This window comes from Gopherus evgoodei, chromosome 5 (genome assembly GCF_007399415.2).
Source record: "Gopherus evgoodei ecotype Sinaloan lineage chromosome 5, rGopEvg1_v1.p, whole genome shotgun sequence".
Lineage (NCBI taxonomy): Eukaryota > Metazoa > Chordata > Testudines > Testudinidae > Gopherus > Gopherus evgoodei.
The window spans coordinates 144,639,860-144,645,921 of record NC_044326.1 but is presented as its reverse complement, the minus strand read 5'-3'; positions in this window follow the sequence as shown (position 1 = coordinate 144,645,921).

Here is a 6,062-nt window from a genome sequence, read left to right as displayed (position 1 = left end):
ATGTCTGGGAGGGAGTTAGGGTGAGGGAGGACACTCAGGGTGGGGGTATGGGCTCTGGAAGGGAGTTAGGGTGTGGGAGGGACATCAAGGTCAGATGCGGGGTCTGGGAGGGAGTTAGGGTGCGGGAAGGCGCTCAGGGTGGGGGTGCAGGTCTGGGAGGGAGAGAAGGTGCTCAGGGTGGGGGGGGTCTGAGAGGGAGTTAGGGTGCGGGAGGGACATCAGGGAAGGGGAGTGGGGTCTGGGAGGGAGTCAGGGTGCGGGAGGGACGTCAGGGAAGGGGAGTGGGGTCTGGGAGGGAGTCAGGGTATGAGAAGGCGATCAGGGTGGGGTCTGGGGTCTGGGAGGCAGTTAGGATGAGGGAAGTTGCTCGGGGGGGGGGGGAATTGGACTCTGGGAGGGAGTTAGGGTGCGGGAAGGCGCTCAGGGTGGGGGTGTGAGCTCTGGGAGGGAGTTAGGGTGTAGGAGGGAGCTCAGGGTGTGGGGTGCGGGGTCTGGGAGGGAGTTAAGGTGTGGGAAGGGGGTCAGGGTGGGGTGTACGGTCTGGGAGGGAGTTAGGGTGTGGGAGGGTGCTCAGGGTAGAGTGCGGGGTCGGGGAGGGAGTTAGGGTGTGCGAAGGCATTCAGGGTGGGGGTGCGGAGTCTCAGAGGGAGTTCGGGTGCAAAAAGGTGCTCAGGATGGGGGGGTGCGATCTGGAAGCGAGTTAGGGTTAGGGAAGGCACTCTGGGTGGGGCTGTGGGGTCTCGGAGGGAGTTAGGGTGTGGGAGGGCACTCAGGATGGGGGTGTTGGTTCTGGAATGCAGTTAGGGTGTGGAAAGTGCTCAGGGTGGGGGTGTGAGGTCTTGGAGGGAGTTACGGTGTGGGAGGCTGCTCAGGGTGGGGTCTGGTAGGGAGTTACGGTCTGGTAGGGCACTCAAGGTGCAGTGCACGGTCTGGGAGGGAGTTAGAGTGTGGGAGGGGGCTCAGGGTGAGGTGCATTGTCTGGGAGGGAGTTACGGTGGTGGAGGGGGCTCAGGGTGGGGGTGTGGGTTTGGGAGGGAGTTAGGGTGCAGGAAGGTGCTCAGAGTAGGAGTGCGGGGTTAGGAGGGAGTTACGGTGAAGGAAGTCACTCAGAGTTGGAGTGCGGGGTCTGGAAGGGAGTTAGGGTGTGAGAGGGAGCTCAGGGTGGGCTGCAGGGTCTGGGAGAGAGTAATGGTGGGGAAGGGTGCTCTGGGTGGGGAGTGTGGTCTAGAAGGGAATTAGGGTGTGAGAGTGCGCTCAGGGTGGGAGTGTAGGATCTAGTAGGAAGTTAGGGTGTGGGAATGTGCACATGGTGGGATGCAGGATATAGGAGGGAGTTTGGGTGCAAGAAGGTGCTCAGGGTGTGTGTGTGGGGGGGGTCTGAGAGTGAGTTAGGGTGAGGGAAGGTGCTCAGAGTGGGGGTGTGGGGTCTGGGAAGGAGTTAAGGTGTGGGAGGGTGCTCAGGGTGGAGTGCGGGGTCGGGGAGGGAGTTAGGGTGTGCGAAGGCACTCAGGGTGGGGGTGAAGTGTCTAGGAGGAAGTTAGGGTGTGGGAGGGCACTTAGGGTGGGGGTGCGGGGTCTCAGAGGGAGTTCGGGTGCAAAAAGGTGCTCAGGATGGGGGGTGCAATCTGGAAGCGAGTTAGGGTGAGGGAAGGTGCTCTGGGTGGGGTTGTGGGGTCTCGGAGGGAGTTAGGGTGTGGGAGGCTGCTCAGGGTGGGGTCTGGCAGGGAGCTACGGTCTGGTAGGGCACTCAAGGTGCAGTGCACGGTCTGGGAGGGAGTTAGAGTGTGTGAGGGCGCTCAGGGTGAGGTGCATTGTCTGGGAGGAAATTAGGGTGTGGGAGGGTGCTCAGGGTGGGCTGTGGTGTCTGGGAGGGAGTTACGCTGGTGGAGGGGGCTCAGGGTGGGGGTGCGGGTTTTGAGAGGGATTTAGGGTGAAGGTGCTCAGAGTAGGAGTGCGGGGTTAGGAGGGAGTTACGGTGAAGGAAGTCACTCAGAGTTGGAGTGCGGGTCTGGAAGGGAGTTAGGGTGTGAGAGGGAGCTCAGGGTGGGCTGTGGGATCTGGGAGAGAGTAATGGTGGGGAAGGGTGCTCTGGGTGGGGAGTGTGGTCTAGAAGGGAATTAGGGTGTGAGAGTGCGCTCAGGGTGGGAGTGTAGGATCTAGTAGGAAGTTAGGGTGTGGGAATGTGCACATGGTGGGATGCAGGATATAGGAGGGAGTTTGGGTGCAAGAAAGTGCTCAGGGTGTGTGTGTGGAGGAGGTCTGAGAGTGAGTTAGGGTGAGGAAAGGTGCTCAGAGTGGGAGTGTGGGGTCTGGGAAGGAGAGAAGGCGCTCAGGGTAGGGATGCAGTGTTTGAGAGGGAGTTTAGGAGTTGGAATGCGCTCAGGGTTGGGGTGCAGGGTCTGGGAGGGAATGAGGGTGTGGAAAGGTGCTCAGGGTGGCGGTGTGTGGTCTCAGAGGGAGTTAGGGTCTGGGAGGGAGCTCAGGGTGGGGTGCGGGGTCTGGGAGGTAGTTGGGGCGAGGGAAGGTGCTACGGGTGAGGGTGTGAGGTCTGGAAGAGAGTTAGGGTGTGGGATGGGGCTCAGGGTGGGGTGCGGGGTCTGGGAGTGTTTTAGGGTGTGGAAGTGCACTCAGGGTGGGCTTGTGGGGTTTGGGGGGCAGTTAGGGTGTCAGAGGGTGCTCAGGGTGGCGGTGTGGGGTCTGGGAAGAAGTCAGGGTGTGGGAGGATGCTCAGAGTTGGGTTGTCGGGTCTGTGAGAGAGTTAGGGTGCGGGAAAGCGCTCATAGGGGTGGTGCGGTTTCTGGGAGGGAGTTAGGGTGATGGAAGGCACTCAGGCTGGCAGTATGGGGCCTTGGAGGGAGTTAGGGTGTGGGAGAGTGCTCAGTGTGGGGGTGTGGATTCTGGGAGGGAGTTAGGGTGTGGGAAGGTGCTCAGGGTCGGAGTGTAGTTTCTATTAGGGGGTTAGGGTTTGGGAGGGTGCTCAAGGAGGGGGTGTAGGGTCTGGGAGGGAGTTAGGGTGTGGGAGGGCTCTCAGGGTGGGCTGCGGGGTCTGGGAGGGAGTAATGGTAGGGGGAGGGCACTCAAGGTGGGATGCACGGTATGGGAAGGAGTTAGAGTGTAGGAGGGCTATCAGGGTGGGATGTGGGGTCTGCAACAGAGTTAGGGTGTGGGAGAGCGCTTAGGGTAGGGTGCAGGGTCGGGGAGGGACTTAGGGTGTGGGAGGTAGCTCAGGGTGGGGTAGGGGTCTGCGAGGGAGTTTGAGTGCGAGAAGGCACTCAGGGTGGGAGGTGGGGTCTTTTGTGGAAGTTAGGGTGAGGGAAGGTGCTCAGGGTGGGGGTGCAGGGTCTGGGAGAGGGTGAGGGTGTGGGAAGGTGCTCAGGGTAGGGGTGTGGGGTCTGGGAGGGAGTTAAGGTGTAGGAAGGCGCTCAGGGTGGAGCGTGGGATATCGGACGGAGTTAGGGTGGGGAAGGGTGCTCAGGGTGGGGAGTGTGATCTAGAAGGGAATTAGGGTGTGAGAGTGCGCTCAGGGTGCGGGTGTAGGATCTGGTAGGAAGTTAGGGTGTGGGAATGTGCTCAGGGTGGGGTGTAAAGTATGGGAGGGAATTAGGGTGTGGGAGGGCACTCAGGGTGGGCTGCGGGGTCTGGGAGGGAGTTTGGGTGTGAGAAGGCGCTCAGGGTGTGTGTGTGGGATCTGGGAGGGAGTTAGGGTGAGAGAAGGTGCTCAGGGTAGGGATGCAGTGTCTGGGAGGAGGTGAAGGTATGGGAAGGAACTCAGGGTGGCGGTGTGTGGTCTCGAAGGGATTTAGGATCTGGGAGGGAGCTCAGGGTGGGTGCGGGGTCTGGGAGGTAGTTGGGGTGAGGGAAGGTGCTACGGGTGAGGGTGTGAGGTCTGGAAAGGAGTTAGGGTGTGGGATGGGGCTCAAGGTAGGGTCTGGGGTCTGGGAGTGTTTTAGGGTGTGGAAGTGCGCTCAGGGTGGGGTTGTGGGGTCTGGGGGGCAGTTAGGGTGTCAGAGGGTGCTCAGGGTGAGGCTGTGGGGTCTGGGAAGAAGTAAGGGTGTGGGAGGATGCTCAAGGTCGGGTGTCGGTCTGTGAGACAGTTAGGGTGCAGGAAAGTGCTCAGGGTGGTGGTGCGGGGTCTGGGAGGGAGTTAGGGTGCAAGAAGGCACTCAGGGCAGGAGTGGGCTCTGGGAGGGACTTAGGGTGATGGAAGGCGCTCAGGGTGGGGATATGGGGCCTTGGAGGGAGTTAGGGTATGGGAGAGTGCTCAGTGTGGTTGTGTGGATTCTGGGATTCTGGGAGTTAGGGTGTGGGAAGGTGCTCAGGGTCAGGGTGTAGTTTCTGTTAGGGGTTTAGGGTTTGGGAGGGCGCTCAGGGTGAGAGTGTAGGGTCTAGGAGGGAGTTAGGGTCTCGGAGGGTGCTCTAGGTGATGTGCGGGGTCTGGGAGGGAGTTAGGGTGTGAGAGGGCAGTCAGGGTGGGGGTGTGGGGTCTCAGAGGGAGTTACAGTGTTGGAGGGCTCTCACGGTGGGGTGCAGGGTCTCGGAGAGAGTTATGGTGAGGGTAGGCACTCAGGGCGGGCTGTAGGTTCTGGAATGGAGTTAGGGTGTGAGAGGTCACTCCGGCTTGAGGTGTGGGGTCTGGGAGAGAGTTAGGGGGTGGGAGGGGGCTCTGGGTGGATTGTAGGGTCTGAGAGGGAGTTAGGGTGCGGGAAGACACTCAAAGTAAGGGTGTGTGGTCTGGGAGAAAGTTAGGGTGTGGGATGGTGCTCAGTGTGGGGATGTGGGGTCTTGGAGGGAGTTAAGTTGTGGGACGGCACTCAGGGTGGGGGTGCGGGATCTGGGAGGGAGTTAGGGTGCGAGAAGGTGCTCAGGGATGGGGTCTGGGTTGTATGAGGCAGTTAGGGTGTGGGAGGGCACTTACGGTGGAGGAGTGGGGTCTAGGAGGGAGTTAGGGTGCCAGAAAGCGCTCAGCGTGGGGGGTGGCGTCTGGGAGGGAGTTAGAATGAGGGAAGGTGCTCAGGGTGGGAGTGTGGGGTCTGGGAGGGAGTTAGGTGAGGTAAGACACTCAGGGTCGGGTGCGGGGTCTGGGAGGGAGTTAGGGTGTGGGAGGAGGCTCAGGGTGGGGTTGTGTGGTCTGCGAGGGAGTTAGGTTGCAGGGAGGCACTCAGGGTGGAGGTGCAGGTTTTGGGAGGGAGTTAGGGTGGTGGAGGGGTGCATGGTCTCTGAGGGAGTTAGGGTGTGGGAAGGCACTCAGGGTGCCGGTGTGGGGTCTGGGAGGGAGTTAAGGTGTGGGAAGGTGCTCAGGATCGGGGTTTGCGGTCTGGGAGGGAGTTAGGGTCTTGGTGGACGCTTTGGGTTGGGTATGGGGTCTTAAACGGAGTTGGGGTGTGGGAGGGTGCTCAGGGTGGGGTGCAGGGTCTAGGAGGGAGTTAGGGTGTGGGAGGGTGCTCAGGGTGAGATTGTGGGGTCCGGGAGGGTGTTAGTGTGAGTGAAGATGCTCAGGGTGGGGTGCGGGGTCTGGGAGGGACTTAGGGTGCGAGAATGCGCTCAGGGTGGGGAGTTGTGTCTGGGAGGGAGTTAGGGTGAGGGAAGTCCCTCAGGGTGGTGGTGTGGGGTCTGAGAGGAAGTTAGGATGAGGGAAGGCGCTCAGGGTGGAGGTGTGGGGTCTGGGTGAGAGGGTGTGGGAGAGCACTCAGGGTGGGTTGCGCGGTCTGGGATGGAGTTAGGGTGTGGCAGGCCACTCATGGTGGGGTGCATGGTCTGGGAGAGAATTAGGGTGTGGGAGGGTACTCAGGATGGGCTGCGGGGTCTGGGAGGGAGTTAGGGTGCGGGAAGGCAATCGGGGGGGTCTGGGAGGGAGTTAGGGTGCGGGAAGGAGCTCAGGGATGGGGTCCGGGATCTGGGAGGGATTTAGGGTGTGGGAGGGTGCTCAGGGTGGGGTGCGGGGTTTGGGAGGGAGTTAAGGTGTGGTAGGGTGCTCAGGGTGGGGTGCGGGGTTTGGGAGGGAGTTAGAGTGCAGGAAGGTTATCAGGGATGAGGTGCAGGGTCTGGGACGCAGTTAGGATGTG